The sequence below is a fragment of the Haliotis asinina genome, chromosome 6, assembly GCF_037392515.1.
Source record: "Haliotis asinina isolate JCU_RB_2024 chromosome 6, JCU_Hal_asi_v2, whole genome shotgun sequence".
Classification (NCBI taxonomy): Eukaryota; Metazoa; Mollusca; class Gastropoda; order Lepetellida; family Haliotidae; genus Haliotis; species Haliotis asinina.
Genome location: NC_090285.1, coordinates 2,286,969 through 2,305,542, shown reverse-complemented (window position 1 = coordinate 2,305,542; position 18,574 = coordinate 2,286,969). Strand labels below are relative to the sequence as shown.

The 18,574-nt window shown below is 45.2% G+C and overlaps 39 non-coding genes across 39 annotated transcripts; 19 read left to right on the top strand and 20 right to left on the bottom strand.

Annotated features, from left to right (window-relative positions):
• Positions 1-408: 408 nt before the first annotated feature.
• Positions 409-479, bottom strand: Trnag-gcc (transfer RNA glycine (anticodon GCC)). The gene has a single exon. It is a non-coding gene; the product is annotated as a tRNA-Gly (tRNA).
• A 317-nt stretch (positions 480-796) lies between these two features.
• On the top strand, positions 797-868 carry Trnag-ucc (transfer RNA glycine (anticodon UCC)). The gene has a single exon. It is a non-coding gene; the product is annotated as a tRNA-Gly (tRNA).
• Positions 869-1,353: 485 nt separating this feature from the next.
• Trnag-gcc (transfer RNA glycine (anticodon GCC)) lies at positions 1,354-1,424 on the bottom strand. The gene has a single exon. It is a non-coding gene; the product is annotated as a tRNA-Gly (tRNA).
• A 317-nt stretch (positions 1,425-1,741) lies between these two features.
• Trnag-ucc (transfer RNA glycine (anticodon UCC)) lies at positions 1,742-1,813 on the top strand. The gene has a single exon. It is a non-coding gene; the product is annotated as a tRNA-Gly (tRNA).
• Positions 1,814-2,297: 484 nt separating this feature from the next.
• Trnag-gcc (transfer RNA glycine (anticodon GCC)) lies at positions 2,298-2,368 on the bottom strand. The gene has a single exon. It is a non-coding gene; the product is annotated as a tRNA-Gly (tRNA).
• Positions 2,369-2,685: 317 nt separating this feature from the next.
• Positions 2,686-2,757, top strand: Trnag-ucc (transfer RNA glycine (anticodon UCC)). Its single transcript has one exon. It is a non-coding gene; the product is annotated as a tRNA-Gly (tRNA).
• A 485-nt stretch (positions 2,758-3,242) lies between these two features.
• Positions 3,243-3,313, bottom strand: Trnag-gcc (transfer RNA glycine (anticodon GCC)). The gene has a single exon. It is a non-coding gene; the product is annotated as a tRNA-Gly (tRNA).
• Positions 3,314-3,630: 317 nt separating this feature from the next.
• On the top strand, positions 3,631-3,702 carry Trnag-ucc (transfer RNA glycine (anticodon UCC)). The gene has a single exon. It is a non-coding gene; the product is annotated as a tRNA-Gly (tRNA).
• A 484-nt stretch (positions 3,703-4,186) lies between these two features.
• Positions 4,187-4,257, bottom strand: Trnag-gcc (transfer RNA glycine (anticodon GCC)). Its single transcript has one exon. It is a non-coding gene; the product is annotated as a tRNA-Gly (tRNA).
• A 317-nt stretch (positions 4,258-4,574) lies between these two features.
• On the top strand, positions 4,575-4,646 carry Trnag-ucc (transfer RNA glycine (anticodon UCC)). Its single transcript has one exon. It is a non-coding gene; the product is annotated as a tRNA-Gly (tRNA).
• Positions 4,647-5,130: 484 nt separating this feature from the next.
• Positions 5,131-5,201, bottom strand: Trnag-gcc (transfer RNA glycine (anticodon GCC)). Its single transcript has one exon. It is a non-coding gene; the product is annotated as a tRNA-Gly (tRNA).
• A 317-nt stretch (positions 5,202-5,518) lies between these two features.
• Trnag-ucc (transfer RNA glycine (anticodon UCC)) lies at positions 5,519-5,590 on the top strand. Its single transcript has one exon. It is a non-coding gene; the product is annotated as a tRNA-Gly (tRNA).
• Positions 5,591-6,074: 484 nt separating this feature from the next.
• Positions 6,075-6,145, bottom strand: Trnag-gcc (transfer RNA glycine (anticodon GCC)). Its single transcript has one exon. It is a non-coding gene; the product is annotated as a tRNA-Gly (tRNA).
• Positions 6,146-6,462: 317 nt separating this feature from the next.
• Positions 6,463-6,534, top strand: Trnag-ucc (transfer RNA glycine (anticodon UCC)). The gene has a single exon. It is a non-coding gene; the product is annotated as a tRNA-Gly (tRNA).
• Positions 6,535-7,019: 485 nt separating this feature from the next.
• On the bottom strand, positions 7,020-7,090 carry Trnag-gcc (transfer RNA glycine (anticodon GCC)). Its single transcript has one exon. It is a non-coding gene; the product is annotated as a tRNA-Gly (tRNA).
• Positions 7,091-7,407: 317 nt separating this feature from the next.
• On the top strand, positions 7,408-7,479 carry Trnag-ucc (transfer RNA glycine (anticodon UCC)). Its single transcript has one exon. It is a non-coding gene; the product is annotated as a tRNA-Gly (tRNA).
• A 484-nt stretch (positions 7,480-7,963) lies between these two features.
• On the bottom strand, positions 7,964-8,034 carry Trnag-gcc (transfer RNA glycine (anticodon GCC)). The gene has a single exon. It is a non-coding gene; the product is annotated as a tRNA-Gly (tRNA).
• Positions 8,035-8,351: 317 nt separating this feature from the next.
• Positions 8,352-8,423, top strand: Trnag-ucc (transfer RNA glycine (anticodon UCC)). Its single transcript has one exon. It is a non-coding gene; the product is annotated as a tRNA-Gly (tRNA).
• Positions 8,424-8,907: 484 nt separating this feature from the next.
• Trnag-gcc (transfer RNA glycine (anticodon GCC)) lies at positions 8,908-8,978 on the bottom strand. Its single transcript has one exon. It is a non-coding gene; the product is annotated as a tRNA-Gly (tRNA).
• Positions 8,979-9,295: 317 nt separating this feature from the next.
• Positions 9,296-9,367, top strand: Trnag-ucc (transfer RNA glycine (anticodon UCC)). Its single transcript has one exon. It is a non-coding gene; the product is annotated as a tRNA-Gly (tRNA).
• Positions 9,368-9,852: 485 nt separating this feature from the next.
• On the bottom strand, positions 9,853-9,923 carry Trnag-gcc (transfer RNA glycine (anticodon GCC)). Its single transcript has one exon. It is a non-coding gene; the product is annotated as a tRNA-Gly (tRNA).
• Positions 9,924-10,240: 317 nt separating this feature from the next.
• On the top strand, positions 10,241-10,312 carry Trnag-ucc (transfer RNA glycine (anticodon UCC)). The gene has a single exon. It is a non-coding gene; the product is annotated as a tRNA-Gly (tRNA).
• A 484-nt stretch (positions 10,313-10,796) lies between these two features.
• On the bottom strand, positions 10,797-10,867 carry Trnag-gcc (transfer RNA glycine (anticodon GCC)). Its single transcript has one exon. It is a non-coding gene; the product is annotated as a tRNA-Gly (tRNA).
• A 317-nt stretch (positions 10,868-11,184) lies between these two features.
• Positions 11,185-11,256, top strand: Trnag-ucc (transfer RNA glycine (anticodon UCC)). Its single transcript has one exon. It is a non-coding gene; the product is annotated as a tRNA-Gly (tRNA).
• Positions 11,257-11,740: 484 nt separating this feature from the next.
• Positions 11,741-11,811, bottom strand: Trnag-gcc (transfer RNA glycine (anticodon GCC)). Its single transcript has one exon. It is a non-coding gene; the product is annotated as a tRNA-Gly (tRNA).
• Positions 11,812-12,128: 317 nt separating this feature from the next.
• Trnag-ucc (transfer RNA glycine (anticodon UCC)) lies at positions 12,129-12,200 on the top strand. Its single transcript has one exon. It is a non-coding gene; the product is annotated as a tRNA-Gly (tRNA).
• A 484-nt stretch (positions 12,201-12,684) lies between these two features.
• Positions 12,685-12,755, bottom strand: Trnag-gcc (transfer RNA glycine (anticodon GCC)). Its single transcript has one exon. It is a non-coding gene; the product is annotated as a tRNA-Gly (tRNA).
• Positions 12,756-13,072: 317 nt separating this feature from the next.
• On the top strand, positions 13,073-13,144 carry Trnag-ucc (transfer RNA glycine (anticodon UCC)). Its single transcript has one exon. It is a non-coding gene; the product is annotated as a tRNA-Gly (tRNA).
• A 484-nt stretch (positions 13,145-13,628) lies between these two features.
• Positions 13,629-13,699, bottom strand: Trnag-gcc (transfer RNA glycine (anticodon GCC)). Its single transcript has one exon. It is a non-coding gene; the product is annotated as a tRNA-Gly (tRNA).
• Positions 13,700-14,016: 317 nt separating this feature from the next.
• Trnag-ucc (transfer RNA glycine (anticodon UCC)) lies at positions 14,017-14,088 on the top strand. The gene has a single exon. It is a non-coding gene; the product is annotated as a tRNA-Gly (tRNA).
• Positions 14,089-14,573: 485 nt separating this feature from the next.
• On the bottom strand, positions 14,574-14,644 carry Trnag-gcc (transfer RNA glycine (anticodon GCC)). Its single transcript has one exon. It is a non-coding gene; the product is annotated as a tRNA-Gly (tRNA).
• A 317-nt stretch (positions 14,645-14,961) lies between these two features.
• Trnag-ucc (transfer RNA glycine (anticodon UCC)) lies at positions 14,962-15,033 on the top strand. Its single transcript has one exon. It is a non-coding gene; the product is annotated as a tRNA-Gly (tRNA).
• A 484-nt stretch (positions 15,034-15,517) lies between these two features.
• On the bottom strand, positions 15,518-15,588 carry Trnag-gcc (transfer RNA glycine (anticodon GCC)). The gene has a single exon. It is a non-coding gene; the product is annotated as a tRNA-Gly (tRNA).
• Positions 15,589-15,905: 317 nt separating this feature from the next.
• On the top strand, positions 15,906-15,977 carry Trnag-ucc (transfer RNA glycine (anticodon UCC)). The gene has a single exon. It is a non-coding gene; the product is annotated as a tRNA-Gly (tRNA).
• Positions 15,978-16,462: 485 nt separating this feature from the next.
• On the bottom strand, positions 16,463-16,533 carry Trnag-gcc (transfer RNA glycine (anticodon GCC)). The gene has a single exon. It is a non-coding gene; the product is annotated as a tRNA-Gly (tRNA).
• A 317-nt stretch (positions 16,534-16,850) lies between these two features.
• On the top strand, positions 16,851-16,922 carry Trnag-ucc (transfer RNA glycine (anticodon UCC)). The gene has a single exon. It is a non-coding gene; the product is annotated as a tRNA-Gly (tRNA).
• Positions 16,923-17,406: 484 nt separating this feature from the next.
• On the bottom strand, positions 17,407-17,477 carry Trnag-gcc (transfer RNA glycine (anticodon GCC)). The gene has a single exon. It is a non-coding gene; the product is annotated as a tRNA-Gly (tRNA).
• Positions 17,478-17,794: 317 nt separating this feature from the next.
• On the top strand, positions 17,795-17,866 carry Trnag-ucc (transfer RNA glycine (anticodon UCC)). Its single transcript has one exon. It is a non-coding gene; the product is annotated as a tRNA-Gly (tRNA).
• Positions 17,867-18,350: 484 nt separating this feature from the next.
• On the bottom strand, positions 18,351-18,421 carry Trnag-gcc (transfer RNA glycine (anticodon GCC)). Its single transcript has one exon. It is a non-coding gene; the product is annotated as a tRNA-Gly (tRNA).
• Between the last annotated feature and the right edge of the window lie 153 nt (positions 18,422-18,574).

The following is an 18,574-nucleotide window of genomic DNA, read 5'->3' as shown; positions in this document are numbered from 1 at the left end:
TCCATGACTATACATCATGTTGATATGTATAATTTGCTGTGGACACTTTCTGTTATCTCAGCCATGCTGTGAAGTGAAATATTGTGTGTAATCCAACGTAGAACTGACGGTTTTACTGCTTCATTGACAGCCTGACACCGATTGGTGTGGGACAATGCTGAAAGCTGCACAACGTTCCGTCCTTACATCGACTTCAAATGGAGTCATGTAAATGGACACGTTCTCTCATTCCAACCTTCTGATATCTATAGAAAGACTCACCTGTGACCTCACAATGGCCTGACGTCACAGAAACGTGACATCACTGACAACAATCACATTGCGTCACAGACTAGGTGTTCTTACCAGGAGACAAGCGTTTGGAGGCCGCTTTTTCAACCCCTAGAGGCGCAAAAAACCAAAAGAGTGTGCATCGACCGGGAATCGAACCCGGGTCACCCGCGTGGCAGGCGAGTATTCTACCACTAGACCACCGATGCTTCACACTAACTGTGCCTTTTCTTAGCTTCCCATTCTTAAGTTAAAGAAGACAGCTGGCAAGGAGGAAGTGTTCAGCTGACGTGTCCATTTACTCCATAAGGATGCAAATGCAGTGTCCTCTTCATTTCAATACAATTTGTTATCAGTGCTTCGTAGATTGTAGACCCTCGTTGCATAAGACAGAAATACATTTCAAAAGCCCAATTTCATTCAGTTTGTGACGTAAGCCGTCTCATTTAGTGGCGTGCCTCGAGGCGTGGCCAATCAATCAGCAAATTTCATTAAGATGCCTATTCAACAAAGCTTAGCATGGTCAGCGTCGGTGGTGTAAAGGTTAGCATGGTTGCCTTCCAAGCAGTCGATCCGGGTTCGATTCCCGGCCGACGCATCTTTTTACTCCTGCAGGAACATAGGTGGAGAAACGTCGAGTTCATCTGTGACTGAAGAAAGTACAAATGACATACTCCATGACTATACATCATGTTGATATGTATAATTTGCTGTGGACACTTTCTGTTATCTCAGCCATGCTGTGAAGTGAAATATTGTGTGTAATCCAACGTAGAACTGACGGTATTACTGCTTCATTGACAGCCTGACACCGATTGGTGTGGGACAATGCTGAAAGCTGCACAACGTTCCGTCCTTACATCGACTTCAAATGGAGTCATGTAAATGGACACGTTCTCTCATTCCAACCTTCTGATATCTATAGAAAGACTCACCTGTGACCTCACAATGTCCTGACGTCACAGAAACGTGACATCACTGACAACAATCACATTGCGTCACAGACTAAATGTTCTTACAAGGAGACAAGCGTTTGGAGGCCGCTTTTTCAACCCCTAGAGGCGCAAAAAAAACAAAAGAGTGTGCATCGACCGGGAATCGAACCCGGGTCACCCGCGAGGCAGGCGAGTATTCTACCACTAGACCACCGATGCTTCACACTAACTGTGCCTTTTCTTAGCTTCCCATTCTTAAGTTAAAGAAGACAGCTGGCAAGGAGGAAGTGTTCAGCTGACGTGTCCATTTACTCCATATGGATGCAAATGCAGTGTCCTCTTCATTTCAATACAATTTGTTATCAGTGCTTCGTAGATTGTAGACCCTCGTTGCATAAGACAGAAATACATTTCAAAAGCCCAATTTCATTCAGTTTGTGACGTAAGCCGTCTCATTTAGTGGCGTGCCTCGAGGCGTGGCCAATCAATCAGCAAATTTCATTAAGATGCCTATTCAACAAAGCTTAGCATGGTCAGCGTCGGTGGTGTAAAGGTTAGCATGGTTGCCTTCCAAGCAGTCGATCCGGGTTCGATTCCCAGCCGACGCATCTTTATACTCCTGCAGGAACATAGGTGGAGAAACGTCGAGTTCATCTGTGACTGAAGAAAGTACAAATGACATACTCCATGACTATACATCATGTTGATATGTATAATTTGCTGTGGACACTTTCTGTTATCTCAGCCATGCTGTGAAGTGAAATATTGTGTGTAATCCAACGTAGAACTGACGGTTTTACTGCTTCATTGACAGCCTGACACCGATTGGTGTGGGACAATGCTGAAAGCTGCACAACGTTCCGTCCTTACATCGACTTCAAATGGAGTCATGTAAATGGACACGTTCTCTCATTCCAACGTTCTGATATATATAGAAAGACTCACCTGTGACCTCACAATGGCCTGACGTCACAGAAACGTGACATCACTGACAACAATCACATTGCGTCACAGACTAGGTGTTCTTACCAGGAGACAAGCGTTTGGAGGCCGCTTTTTCAACCCCTAGAGGCGCAAAAAACCAAAAGAGTGTGCATCGACCGGGAATCGAACCCGGGTCACCCGCGTGGCAGGCGAGTATTCTACCACTAGACCACCGATGCTTCACACTAACTGTGCCTTTTCTTAGCTTCCCATTCTTAAGTTAAAGAAGACAGCTGGCAAGGAGGAAGTGTTCAGCTGACGTGTCCATTTACTCCATATGGATGCAAATGCAGTGTCCTCTTCATTTCAATACAATTTGTTATCAGTGCTTCGTAGATTGTAGACCCTCGTTGCATAAGACAGAAATACATTTCAAAAGCCCAATTTCATTCAGTTTGTGACGTAAGCCGTCTCATTTAGTGGCGTGCCTCGAGGCGTGGCCAATCAATCAGCAAATTTCATTAAGATGCCTATTCAACAAAGCTTAGCATGGTCAGCGTCGGTGGTGTAAAGGTTAGCATGGTTGCCTTCCAAGCAGTCGATCCGGGTTCGATTCCCGGCCGACGCATCTTTTTACTCTTGCAGGAACATAGGTGGAGAAACGTCGAGTTTATCTGTGACTGAAGAAAGTACAAATAAATTACTCCATGACTATACATCATGTTGATATGTATAATTTGCTGTGGACACTTTCTGTTATCTCAGCCATGCTGTGAAGTGAAATATTGTGTGTAATCCAACGTAGAACTGACGGTTTTACTGCTTCATTGACAGCCTGACACCGATTGGTGTTGGACAATACTAAAAGCTGCACAACGTTCCGTCCTTACATCGACTTCAAATGGAGTCATGTAAATGGACACGTTCTCTCATTCCAACCTTCTGATATCTATAGAAAGACTCACCTGTGACCTCACAATGGCCTGACGTCACAGAAACGTGACATCACTGACAACAATCACATTGCGTCACAGACTAGATGTTCTTACCAGGAGACAAGCGTTTGGAGACCTCTTTTTCAACCCCTAGAGGCGCAAAAAAAACAAAAGAGTGTGCATCGACCGGGAATCGAACCCGGGTCACCCGCGTGGCAGGCGAGTATTCTACCACTAGACCACCGATGCTTCACACTAACTGTGCCTTTTCTTAGCTTCCCATTCTTAAGTTAAAGAAGACAGCTGGCAAGGAGGAAGTGTTCAGCTGACGTGTCCATTTACTCCATATGGATGCAAATGCAGTGTCCTCTTCATTTATATACAATTTGTTATCAGTGCTTCGTAGATTGTAGACCCTCGTTGCATAAGACAGAAATACATTTCAAAAGCCCAATTTCATTCAGTTTGTGACGTAAGCCGTCTCATTTAGTGGCGTGCCTCGAGGCGTGGCCAATCAATCAGCAAATTTCATTAAGATGCCTATTCAACAAAGCTTAGCATGGTCAGCGTCGGTGGTGTAAAGGTTAGCATGGTTGCCTTCCAAGCAGTCGATCCGGGTTCGATTCCCGGCCGACGCATCTTTTTACTCCTGCAGGAACATAGGTGGAGAAACGTCGAGTTCATCTGTGACTGAAGAAAGTACAAATGACATACTCCATGACTATACATCATGTTGATATGTATAATTTGCTGTGGACACTTTCTGTTATCTCAGCCATGCTGTGAAGTGAAATATTGTGTGTAATCCAACGTAGAACTGACGGTATTACTGCTTCATTGACAGCCTGACACCGATTGGTGTGGGACAATGCTGAAAGCTGCACAACGTTCCGTCCTTACATCGACTTCAAATGGAGTCATGTAAATGGACACGTTCTCTCATTCCAACCTTCTGATATCTATAGAAAGACTCACCTGTGACCTCACAATGGCCTGACGTCACAGAAACGTGACATCACTGACAACAATCACATTGCGTCACAGACTAGGTGTTCTTACCAGGAGACAAGCGTTTGGAGGCCGCTTTTTCAACCCCTAGAGGCGCAAGAAAACAAAAGAGTGTGCATCGACCGGGAATCGAACCCGGGTCACCCGCGTGGCAGGCGAGTATTCTACCACTAGACCACCGATGCTTCACACTAACTGTGCCTTTTCTTAGCTTCCCATTCTTAAGTTAAAGAAGACAGCTGGCAAGGAGGAAGTGTTCAGCTGACGTGTCCATTTACTCCATATGGATGCAAATGCAGTGTCCTCTTCATTTCAATACAATTTGTTATCAGTGCTTCGTAGATTGTAGACCCTCGTTGCATAAGACAGAAATACATTTCAAAAGCCCAATTTCATTCAGTTTGTGACGTAAGCCGTCTCATTTAGTGGCGTGCCTCGAGGCGTGGCCAATCAATCAGCAAATTTCATTAAGATGCCTATTCAACAAAGCTTAGCATGGTCAGCGTCGGTGGTGTAAAGGTTAGCATGGTTGCCTTCCAAGCAGTCGATCCGGGTTCGATTCCCGGCCGACGCATCTTTTTACTCCTGCAGGAACATAGGTGGAGAAACGTCGAGTTCATCTGTGACTGAAGAAAGTACAAATGACATGCTCCATGACTATACATCATGTTGATATGTATAATTTGCTGTGGACACTTTCTGTTATCTCAGCCATGCTGTGAAGTGAAATATTGTGTGTAATCCAACGTAGAACTGACGGTATTACTGCTTCATTGACAGCCTGACACCGATTGGTGTGGGACAATGCTGAAAGCTGCACAACGTTCCGTCCTTACATCGACTTCAAATGGAGTCATGTAAATGGACACGTTCTCTCATTCCAACCTTCTGATATCTATAGAAAGACTCACCTGTGACCTCACAATGGCCTGACGTCACAGAAACGTGACATCACTGACAACAATCACATTGCGTCACAGACTAGGTGTTCTTACCAGGAGACAAGCGTTTGGAGGCCGCTTTTTCAACCCCTAGAGGCGCAAAAAACCAAAAGAGTGTGCATCGACCGGGAATCGAACCCGGGTCACCCGCGTGGCAGGCGAGTATTCTACCACTAGACCACCGATGCTTCACACTAACTGTGCCTTTTCTTAGCTTCCCATTCTTAAGTTAAAGAAGACAGCTGGCAAGGAGGAAGTGTTCAGATGACGTGTCCATTTACTCCATATGGATGCAAATGCAGTGTCCTCTTCATTTCAATACAATTTGTTATCAGTGCTTCGTAGATTGTAGACCCTCGTTGCATAAGACAGAAATACATTTCCAAAGCCCAATTTCATTCAGTTTGTGACGTAAGCCGTCTCATTTAGTGGCGTGCCTCGAGGCGTGGCCAATCAATCAGCAAATTTCATTAAGATGCCTATTCAACAAAGCTTAGCATGGTCAGCGTCGGTGGTGTAAAGGTTAGCATGGTTGCCTTCCAAGCAGTCGATCCGGGTTCGATTCCCGGCCGACGCATCTTTTTACTCCTGCAGGAACATAGGTGGAGAAACGTCGAGTTCATCTGTGACTGAAGAAAGTACAAATGACATACTCCATGACTATACATCATGTTGATATGTATAATTTGCTGTGGACACTTTCTGTTATCTCAGCCATGCTGTGAAGTGAAATATTGTGTGTAATCCAACGTAGAACTGACGGTTTTACTGCTTCATTGACAGCCTGACACCGATTGGTGTGGGACAATGATGAAAGCTGCACAACGTTCCGTCCTTACATCGACTTCAAATGGAGTCATGTAAATGGACACGTTCTCCCATTCCAACGTTCTGATATATATAGAAAGACTCACCTGTGACCTCACAATGGCCTGACGTCACAGAAACGTGACATCACTGACAACAATCACATTGCGTCACAGACTAGGTGTTCTTACCAGGAGACAAGCGTTTGGAGGCCGCTTTTTCAACCCCTAGAGGCGCAAAAAACCAAAAGAGTGTGCATCGACCGGGAATCGAACCCGGGTCACCCGCGTGGCAGGCGAGTATTCTACCACTAGACCACCGATGCTTCACACTAACTGTGCCTTTTCTTAGCTTCCCATTCTTAAGTTAAAGAAGACAGCTGGCAAGGAGGAAGTGTTCAGCTGACGTGTCCATTTACTCCATATGGATGCAAATGCAGTGTCCTCTTCATTTATACACAATTTGTTATCAGTGCTTCGTAGATTGTAGACCCTCGTTGCATAAGACAGAAATACATTTCAAAAGCCCAATTTCATTCAGTTTGTGACGTAAGCCGTCTCATTTAGTGGCGTGCCTCGAGGCGTGGCCAATCAATCAGCAAATTTCATTAAGATGCCTATTCAACAAAGCTTAGCATGGTCAGCGTCGGTGGTGTAAAGGTTAGCATGGTTGCCTTCCAAGCAGTCGATCCGGGTTCGATTCCCGGCCGACGCATCTTTTTACTCCTGCAGGAACATAGGTGGAGAAACGTCGAGTTTATCTGTGACTGAAGAAAGTACAAATGAATTACTCCATGACTATACATCATGTTGATATGTATAATTTGCTGTGGACACTTTCTGTTATCTCAGCCATGCTGTGAAGTGAAATATTGTGTGTAATCCAACGTAGAACTGACGGTTTTACTGCTTCATTGACAGCCTGACACCGATTGGTGTGGGACAATGCTAAAAGCTGCACAACGTTCCGTCCTTACATCGACTTCAAATGGAGTCATGTAAATGGACACGTTCTCTCATTCCAACCTTCTGATATCTATAGAAAGACTCACCTGTGACCTCACAATGGCCTGACGTCACAGAAACGTGACATCACTGACAACAATCACATTGCGTCACAGACTAGATGTTCTTACCAGGAGACAAGCGTTTGGAGGCCGCTTTTTCAACCCCTAGAGGCGCAAAAAAAACAAAAGAGTGTGCATCGACCGGGAATCGGACCCGGGTCACCCGCGTGGCAGGCGAGTATTCTACCACTAGACCACCGATGCTTCACACTAACTGTGCCTTTTCTTAGCTTCCCATTCTTAAGTTAAAGAAGACAGCTGGCAAGGAGGAAGTGTTCAGCTGACGTGTCCATTTACTCCATATGGATGCAAATGCAGTGTCCTCTTCATTTCAATACAATTTGTTATCACTGCTTCGTAGATTGTAGACCCTCGTTGCATAAGACAGAAATACATTTCAAAAGCCCAATTTCATTCAGTTTGTGACGTAAGCCGTCTCATTTAGTGGCGTGCCTCGAGGCGTGGCCAATCAATCAGCAAATTTCATTAAGATGCCTATTCAACAAAGCTTAGCATGGTCAGCGTCGGTGGTGTAAAGGTTAGCATGGTTGCCTTCCAAGCAGTCGATCCGGGTTCGATTCCCGGCCGACGCATCTTTTTACTCCTGCAGGAACATAGGTGGAGAAACGTCGAGTTCATCTGTGACTGAAGAAAGTACAAATGAATTAATCCATGACTATACATCATGTTGATATGTATAATTTGCTGTGGACACTTTCTGTTATCTCAGCCATGCTGTGAAGTGAAATATTGTGTGTAATCCAACGTAGAACTGACGGTATTACTGCTTCATTGACAGCCTGACACCGATTGGTGTGGGACAATGCTGAAAGCTGCACAACGTTCTGTCCTTACATCGACTTCAAATGGAGTCATGTAAATGGACACGTTCTCTCATTCCAACCTTCTGATATCTATAGAAAGACTCACCTGTGACCTCACAATGGCCTGACGTCACAGAAACGTGACATCACTGACAACAATCACATTGCGTCACAGACTAGGTGTTCTTACCAGGAGACAAGCGTTTGGAGGCCGCTTTTTCAACCCCTAGAGGCGCAAGAAAACAAAAGAGTGTGCATCGACCGGGAATCGAACCCGGGTCACCCGCGTGGCAGGCGAGTATTCTACCACTAGACCACCGATGCTTCACACTAACTGTGCCTTTTCTTAGCTTCCCATTCTTAAGTTAAAGAAGACAGCTGGCAAGGAGGAAGTGTTCAGCTGACGTGTCCATTTACTCCATATGGATGCAAATGCAGTGTCCTCTTCATTTCAATACAATTTGTTATCACTGCTTCGTAGATTGTAGACCCTCGTTGCATAAGACAGAAATACATTTCAAAAGCCCAATTTCATTCAGTTTGTGACGTAAGCCGTCTCATTTAGTGGCGTGCCTCGAGGCGTGGCCAATCAATCAGCAAATTTCATTAAGATGCCTATTCAACAAAGCTTAGCATGGTCAGCGTCGGTGGTGTAAAGGTTAGCATGGTTGCCTTCCAAGCAGTCGATCCGGGTTCGATTCCCAGCCGACGCATCTTTATACTCCTGCAGGAACATAGGTGGAGAAACGTCGAGTTCATCTGTGACTGAAGAAAGTACAAATGACATACTCCATGACTATACATCATGTTGATATGTATAATTTGCTGTGGACACTTTCTGTTATCTCAGCCATGCTGTGAAGTGAAATATTGTGTGTAATCCAACGTAGAACTGACGGTTTTACTGCTTCATTGACAGCCTGACACCGATTGGTGTGGGACAATGCTGAAAGCTGCACAACGTTCCGTCCTTACATCGACTTCAAATGGAGTCATGTAAATGGACACGTTCTCTCATTCCAACCTTCTGATATATATAGAAAGACTCACCTGTGACCTCACAATGGCCTGACGTCACAGAAACGTGACATCACTGACAACAATCACATTGCGTCACAGACTAGGTGTTCTTACCAGGAGACAAGCGTTTGGAGGCCGCTTTTTCAACCCCTAGAGGCGCAAAAAACCAAAAGAGTGTGCATCGACCGGGAATCGAACCCGGGTCACCCGCGTGGCAGGCGAGTATTCTACCACTAGACCACCGATGCTTCACACTAACTGTGCCTTTTCTTAGCTTCCCATTCTTAAGTTAAAGAAGACAGCTGGCAAGGAGGAAGTGTTCAGCTGACGTGTCCATTTACTCCATATGGATGCAAATGCAGTGTCCTCTTCATTTCAATACAATTTGTTATCAGTGCTTCGTAGATTGTAGACCCTCGTTGCATAAGACAGAAATACATTTCAAAAGCCCAATTTCATTCAGTTTGTGACGTAAGCCGTCTCATTTAGTGGCGTGCCTCGAGGCGTGGCCAATCAATCAGCAAATTTCATTAAGATGCCTATTCAACAAAGCTTAGCATGGTCAGCGTCGGTGGTGTAAAGGTTAGCATGGTTGCCTTCCAAGCAGTCGATCCGGGTTCGATTCCCGGCCGACGCATCTTTTTACTCCTGCAGGAACATAGGTGGAGAAACGTCGAGTTTATCTGTGACTGAAGAAAGTACAAATAAATTACTCCATGACTATACATCATGTTGATATGTATAATTTGCTGTGGACACTTTCTGTTATCTCAGCCATGCTGTGAAGTGAAATATTGTGTGTAATCCAACGTAGAACTGACGGTTTTACTGCTTCATTGACAGCCTGACACCGATTGGTGTGGGACAATACTAAAAGCTGCACAACGTTCCGTCCTTACATCGACTTCAAATGGAGTCATGTAAATGGACACGTTCTCTCATTCCAACCTTCTGATATCTATAGAAAGACTCACCTGTGACCTCACAATGGCCTGACGTCACAGAAACGTGACATCACTGACAACAATCACATTGCGTCACAGACTAGATGTTCTTACCAGGAGACAAGCGTTTGGAGACCTCTTTTTCAACCCCTAGAGGCGCAAAAAAAACAAAAGAGTGTGCATCGACCGGGAATCGAACCCGGGTCACCCGCGTGGCAGGCGAGTATTCTACCACTAGACCACCGATGCTTCACACTAACTGTGCCTTTTCTTAGCTTCCCATTCTTAAGTTAAAGAAGACAGCTGGCAAGGAGGAAGTGTTCAGCTGACGTGTCCATTTACTCCATATGGATGCAAATGCAGTGTCCTCTTCATTTATATACAATTTGTTATCAGTGCTTCGTAGATTGTAGACCCTCGTTGCATAAGACAGAAATACATTTCAAAAGCCCAATTTCATTCAGTTTGTGACGTAAGCCGTCTCATTTAGTGGCGTGCCTCGAGGCGTGGCCAATCAATCAGCAAATTTCATTAAGATGCCTATTCAACAAAGCTTAGCATGGTCAGCGTCGGTGGTGTAAAGGTTAGCATGGTTGCCTTCCAAGCAGTCGATCCGGGTTCGATTCCCGGCCGACGCATCTTTTTACTCCTGCAGGAACATAGGTGGAGAAACGTCGAGTTCATCTGTGACTGAAGAAAGTACAAATGACATACTCCATGACTATACATCATGTTGATATGTATAATTTGCTGTGGACACTTTCTGTTATCTCAGCCATGCTGTGAAGTGAAATATTGTGTGTAATCCAACGTAGAACTGACGGTATTACTGCTTCATTGACAGCCTGACACCGATTGGTGTGGGACAATGCTGAAAGCTGCACAACGTTCCGTCCTTACATCGACTTCAAATGGAGTCATGTAAATGGACACGTTCTCTCATTCCAACCTTCTGATATCTATAGAAAGACTCACCTGTGACCTCACAATGGCCTGACGTCACAGAAACGTGACATCACTGACAACAATCACATTGCGTCACAGACTAGGTGTTCTTACCAGGAGACAAGCGTTTGGAGGCCGCTTTTTCAACCCCTAGAGGCGCAAAAAACCAAAAGAGTGTGCATCGACCGGGAATCGAACCCGGGTCACCCGCGTGGCAGGCGAGTATTCTACCACTAGACCACCGATGCTTCACACTAACTGTGCCTTTTCTTAGCTTCCCATTCTTAAGTTAAAGAAGACAGCTGGCAAGGAGGAAGTGTTCAGATGACGTGTCCATTTACTCCATATGGATGCAAATGCAGTGTCCTCTTCATTTCAATACAATTTGTTATCAGTGCTTCGTAGATTGTAGACCCTCGTTGCATAAGACAGAAATACATTTCCAAAGCCCAATTTCATTCAGTTTGTGACGTAAGCCGTCTCATTTAGTGGCGTGCCTCGAGGCGTGGCCAATCAATCAGCAAATTTCATTAAGATGCCTATTCAACAAAGCTTGGCATGGTCAGCGTCGGTGGTGTAAAGGTTAGCATGGTTGCCTTCCAAGCAGTCGATCCGGGTTCGATTCCCGGCCGACGCATCTTTTTACTCCTGCAGGAACATAGGTGGAGAAACGTCGAGTTCATCTGTGACTGAAGAAAGTACAAATGACATACTCCATGACTATACATCATGTTGATATGTATAATTTGCTGTGGACACTTTCTGTTATCTCAGCCATGCTGTGAAGTGAAATATTGTGTGTAATCCAACGTAGAACTGACGGTTTTACTGCTTCATTGACAGCCTGACACCGATTGGTGTGGGACAATGATGAAAGCTGCACAACGTTCCGTCCTTACATCGACTTCAAATGGAGTCATGTAAATGGACACGTTCTCTCATTCCAACGTTCTGATATATATAGAAAGACTCACCTGTGACCTCACAATGGCCTGACGTCACAGAAACGTGACATCACTGACAACAATCACATTGCGTCACAGACTAGGTGTTCTTACCAGGAGACAAGCGTTTGGAGGCCGCTTTTTCAACCCCTAGAGGCGCAAAAAACCAAAAGAGTGTGCATCGACCGGGAATCGAACCCGGGTCACCCGCGTGGCAGGCGAGTATTCTACCACTAGACCACCGATGCTTCACACTAACTGTGCCTTTTCTTAGCTTCCCATTCTTAAGTTAAAGAAGACAGCTGGCAAGGAGGAAGTGTTCAGCTGACGTGTCCATTTACTCCATATGGATGCAAATGCAGTGTCCTCTTCATTTATACACAATTTGTTATCAGTGCTTCGTAGATTGTAGACCCTCGTTGCATAAGACAGAAATACATTTCAAAAGCCCAATTTCATTCAGTTTGTGACGTAAGCCGTCTCATTTAGTGGCGTGCCTCGAGGCGTGGCCAATCAATCAGCAAATTTCATTAAGATGCCTATTCAACAAAGCTTAGCATGGTCAGCGTCGGTGGTGTAAAGGTTAGCATGGTTGCCTTCCAAGCAGTCGATCCGGGTTCGATTCCCGGCCGACGCATCTTTTTACTCCTGCAGGAACATAGGTGGAGAAACGTCGAGTTTATCTGTGACTGAAGAAAGTACAAATGAATTACTCCATGACTATACATCATGTTGATATGTATAATTTGCTGTGGACACTTTCTGTTATCTCAGCCATGCTGTGAAGTGAAATATTGTGTGTAATCCAACGTAGAACTGACGGTATTACTGCTTCATTGACAGCCTGACACCGATTGGTGTGGGACAATGCTGAAAGCTGCACAACGTTCCGTCCTTACATCGACTTCAAATGGAGTCATGTAAATGGACACGTTCTCTCATTCCAACCTTCTGATATCTATAGAAAGACTCACCTGTGACCTCACAATGGCCTGACGTCACAGAAACGTGACATCACTGACAACAATCACATTGCGTCACAGACTAGGTGTTCTTACCAGGAGACAAGCGTTTGGAGGCCGCTTTTTCAACCCCTAGAGGCGCAAAAAACCAAAAGAGTGTGCATCGACCGGGAATCGAACCCGGGTCACCCGCGTGGCAGGCGAGTATTCTACCACTAGACCACCGATGCTTCACACTAACTGTGCCTTTTCTTAGCTTCCCATTCTTAAGTTAAAGAAGACAGCTGGCAAGGAGGAAGTGTTCAGATGACGTGTCCATTTACTCCATATGGATGCAAATGCAGTGTCCTCTTCATTTCAATACAATTTGTTATCAGTGCTTCGTAGATTGTAGACCCTCGTTGCATAAGACAGAAATACATTTCCAAAGCCCAATTTCATTCAGTTTGTGACGTAAGCCGTCTCATTTAGTGGCGTGCCTCGAGGCGTGGCCAATCAATCAGCAAATTTCATTAAGATGCCTATTCAACAAAGCTTGGCATGGTCAGCGTCGGTGGTGTAAAGGTTAGCATGGTTGCCTTCCAAGCAGTCGATCCGGGTTCGATTCCCGGCCGACGCATCTTTTTACTCCTGCAGGAACATAGGTGGAGAAACGTCGAGTTCATCTGTGACTGAAGAAAGTACAAATGACATACTCCATGACTATACATCATGTTGATATGTATAATTTGCTGTGGACACTTTCTGTTATCTCAGCCATGCTGTGAAGTGAAATATTGTGTGTAATCCAACGTAGAACTGACGGTTTTACTGCTTCATTGACAGCCTGACACCGATTGGTGTGGGACAATGATGAAAGCTGCACAACGTTCCGTCCTTACATCGACTTCAAATGGAGTCATGTAAATGGACACGTTCTCTCATTCCAACGTTCTGATATATATAGAAAGACTCACCTGTGACCTCACAATGGCCTGACGTCACAGAAACGTGACATCACTGACAACAATCACATTGCGTCACAGACTAGGTGTTCTTACCAGGAGACAAGCGTTTGGAGGCCGCTTTTTCAACCCCTAGAGGCGCAAAAAACCAAAAGAGTGTGCATCGACCGGGAATCGAACCCGGGTCACCCGCGTGGCAGGCGAGTATTCTACCACTAGACCACCGATGCTTCACACTAACTGTGCCTTTTCTTAGCTTCCCATTCTTAAGTTAAAGAAGACAGCTGGCAAGGAGGAAGTGTTCAGCTGACGTGTCCATTTACTCCATATGGATGCAAATGCAGTGTCCTCTTCATTTCAATACAATTTGTTATCACTGCTTCGTAGATTGTAGACCCTCGTTGCATAAGACAGAAATACATTTCAAAAGCCCAATTTCATTCAGTTTGTGACGTAAGCCGTCTCATTTAGTGGCGTGCCTCGAGGCGTGGCCAATCAATCAGCAAATTTCATTAAGATGCCTATTCAACAAAGCTTAGCATGGTCAGCGTCGGTGGTGTAAAGGTTAGCATGGTTGCCTTCCAAGCAGTCGATCCGGGTTCGATTCCCGGCCGACGCATCTTTTTACTCCTGCAGGAACATAGGTGGAGAAACGTCGAGTTTATCTGTGACTGAAGAAAGTACAAATGAATTACTCCATGACTATACATCATGTTGATATGTATAATTTGCTGTGGACACTTTCTGTTATCTCAGCCATGCTGTGAAGTGAAATATTGTGTGTAATCCAACGTAGAACTGACGGTTTTACTGCTTCATTGACAGCCTGACACCGATTGGTGTGGGACAATGCTAAAAGCTGCACAACGTTCCGTCCTTACATCGACTTCAAATGGAGTCATGTAAATGGACACGTTCTCTCATTCCAACCTTCTGATATCTATAGAAAGACTCACCTGTGACCTCACAATGGCCTGACGTCACAGAAACGTGACATCACTGACAACAATCACATTGCGTCACAGACTAGATGTTCTTACCAGGAGACAAGCGTTTGGAGGCCGCTTTTTCAACCCCTAGAGGCGCAAAAAAAACAAAAGAGTGTGCATCGACCGGGAATCGGACCCGGGTCACCCGCGTGGCAGGCGAGTATTCTACCACTAGACCACCGATGCTTCACACTAACTGTGCCTTTTCTTAGCTTCCCATTCTTAAGTTAAAGAAGACAGCTGGCAAGGAGGAAGTGTTCAGCTGACGTGTCCATTTACTCCATATGGATGCAAATGCAGTGTCCTCTTCATTTCAATACAATTTGTTATCACTGCTTCGTAGATTGTAGACCCTCGTTGCATAAGACAGAAATACATTTCAAAAGCCCAATTTCATTCAGTTTGTGACGTAAGCCGTCTCATTTAGTGGCGTGCCTCGAGGCGTGGCCAATCAATCAGCAAATTTCATTAAGATGCCTATTCAACAAAGCTTGGCATGGTCAGCGTCGGTGGTGTAAAGGTTAGCATGGTTGCCTTCCAAGCAGTCGATCCGGGTTCGATTCCCGGCCGACGCATCTTTTTACTCCTGCAGGAACATAGGTGGAGAAACGTCGAGTTCATCTGTGACTGAAGAAAGTACAAATGAATTAATCCATGACTATACATCATGTTGATATGTATAATTTGCTGTGGACACTTTCTGTTATCTCAGCCATGCTGTGAAGTGAAATATTGTGTGTAATCCAACGTAGAACTGACGGTATTACTGCTTCATTGACAGCCTGACACCGATTGGTGTGGGACAATGCTGAAAGCTGCACAACGTTCTGTCCTTACATCGACTTCAAATGGAGTCATGTAAATGGACACGTTCTCTCATTCCAACCTTCTGATATCTATAGAAAGACTCACCTGTGACCTCACAATGGCCTGACGTCACAGAAACGTGACATCACTGACAACAATCACATTGCGTCACAGACTAGGTGTTCTTACCAGGAGACAAGCGTTTGGAGGCCGCTTTTTCAACCCCTAGAGGCGCAAGAAAACAAAAGAGTGTGCATCGACCGGGAATCGAACCCGGGTCACCCGCGTGGCAGGCGAGTATTCTACCACTAGACCACCGATGCTTCACACTAACTGTGCCTTTTCTTAGCTTCCCATTCTTAAGTTAAAGAAGACAGCTGGCAAGGAGGAAGTGTTCAGCTGACGTGTCCATTTACTCCATATGGATGCAAATGCAGTGTCCTCTTCATTTCAATACAATTTGTTATCACTGCTTCGTAGATTGTAGACCCTCGTTGCATAAGACAGAAATACATTTCAAAAGCCCAATTTCATTCAGTTTGTGACGTAAGCCGTCTCATTTAGTGGCGTGCCTCGAGGCGTGGCCAATCAATCAGCAAATTTCATTAAGATGCCTATTCAACAAAGCTTAGCATGGTCAGCGTCGGTGGTGTAAAGGTTAGCATGGTTGCCTTCCAAGCAGTCGATCCGGGTTCGATTCCCGGCCGACGCATCTTTTTATTCCTGCAGGAACATAGGTGGAGAAACGTCGAGTTTATCTGTGACTGAAGAAAGTACAAATGAATTACTCCATGACTATGCATCATGTTGATATGTATAATTTGCTGTGGACACTTTCTGTTATCTCAGCCATGCTGTGAAGTGAAATATTGTGTGTAATCCAACGTAGAACTGACGGTTTTACTGCTTCATTGACAGCCTGACACCGATTGGTGTGGGACAATGCTGAAAGCTGCACAACGTTCCGTCCTTACATCGACTTCAAATGGAGTCATGTAAATGGACACGTTCTCTCATTCCAACCTTCTGATATCTATAGAAAGACTCACCTGTGACCTCACAATGGCCTGACGTCACAGAAACGTGACATCACTGACAACAATCACATTGCGTCACAGACTAGGTGTTCTTACCAGGAGACAAGCGTTTGGAGGCCGCTTTTTCAACCCCTAGAGGCGCAAAAAAAACAAAAGAGTGTGCATCGACCGGGAATCGGACCCGGGTCACCCGCGTGGCAGGCGAGTATTCTACCACTAGACCACCGATGCTTCACACTAACTGTGCCTTTTCTTAGCTTCCCATTCTTAAGTTAAAGAAGACAGCTGGCAAGGAGGAAGTGTTCAGCTGACGTGTCCATTTACTCCATATGGATGCAAATGCAGTGTCCTCTTCATTTCAATACAATTTGTTATCACTGCTTCGTAGATTGTAGACCCTCGTTGCATAAGACAGAAATACATTTCAAAAGCCCAATTTCATTCAGTTTGTGACGTAAGCCGTCTCATTTAGTGGCGTGCCTCGAGGCGTGGCCAATCAATCAGCAAATTTCATTAAGATGCCTATTCAACAAAGCTTGGCATGGTCAGCGTCGGTGGTGTAAAGGTTAGCATGGTTGCCTTCCAAGCAGTCGATCCGGGTTCGATTCCCGGCCGACGCATCTTTTTACTCCTGCAGGAACATAGGTGGAGAAACGTCGAGTTCATCTGTGACTGAAGAAAGTACAAATGAATTACTCCATGACTATACATCATGTTGATATGTATAATTTGCTGTGGACACTTTCTGTTATCTCAGCCATGCTGTGAAGTGAAATATTGTGTGTAATCCAACGTAGAACTGACGGTATTACTGCTTCATTGACAGCCTGACACCGATTGGTGTGGGACAATGCTGAAAGCTGCACAACGTTCCGTCCTTACATCGACTTCAAATGGAGTCATGTAAATGGACACGTTCTCTCATTCCAACCTTCTGATATCTATAGAAAGACTCACCTGTGACCTCACAATGGCCTGACGTCACAGAAACGTGACATCACTGACAACAATCACATTGCGTCACAGACTAGGTGTTCTTACCAGGAGACAAGCGTTTGGAGGCCGCTTTTTCAACCCCTAGAGGCGCAAGAAAACAAAAGAGTGTGCATCGACCGGGAATCGAACCCGGGTCACCCGCGTGGCAGGCGAGTATTCTACCACTAGACCACCGATGCTTCACACTAACTGTGCCTTTTCTTAGCTTCCCATTCTTAAGTTAAAGAAGACAGCTGGCAAGGAGGAAGTGTTCAGCTGACGTGTCCATTTACTCCATATGGATGCAAATGCAGTGTCCTCTTCATTTCAATACAATTTGTTATCAGTGCTTCGTAGATTGTAGACCCTCGTTGCATAAGACAGAAATACATTTCAAAAGCCCAATTTCATTCAGTTTGTGACGTAAGCCGTCTCATTTAGTGGCGTGCCTCGAGGCGTGGCCAATCAATCAGCAAATTTCATTAAGATGCCTATTCAACAAAGCTTGGCATGGTCAGCGTCGGTGGTGTAAAGGTTAGCATGGTTGCCTTCCAAGCAGTCGATCCGGGTTCGATTCCCGGCCGACGCATCTTTTTACTCCTGCAGGAACATAGGTGGAGAAACGTCGAGTTCATCTGTGACTGAAGAAAGTACAAATGACATACTCCATGACTATACATCATGTTGATATGTATAATTTGCTGTGGACACTTTCTGTTATCTCAGCCATGCTGTGAAGTGAAATATTGTGTGTAATCCAACGTAGAACTGACGGTATTACTGCTTCATTGACAGCCTGACACCGATTGGTGTGGGACAATGCTGAAAGCTGCACAACGTTCCGTCCTTACATCGACTTCAAATGGAGTCATGTAAATGGACACGTTCTCTCATTCCAACCTTCTGATATCTATAGAAAGACTCACCTGTGACCTCACAATGGCCTGACGTCACAGAAACGTGACATCACTGACAACAATCACATTGCGTCACAGACTAGGTGTTCTTACCAGGAGACAAGCGTTTGGAGGCCGCTTTTTCAACCCCTAGAGGCGCAAGAAAACAAAAGAGTGTGCATCGACCGGGAATCGAACCCGGGTCACCCGCGTGGCAGGCGAGTATTCTACCACTAGACCACCGATGCTTCACACTAACTGTGCCTTTTCTTAGCTTCCCATTCTTAAGTTAAAGAAGACAGCTGGCAAGGAGGAAGTGTTCAGCTGACGTGTCCATTTACTCCATATGGATGCAAATGCAGTGTCCTCTTCATTTCAATACAATTTGTTATCAGTGCTTC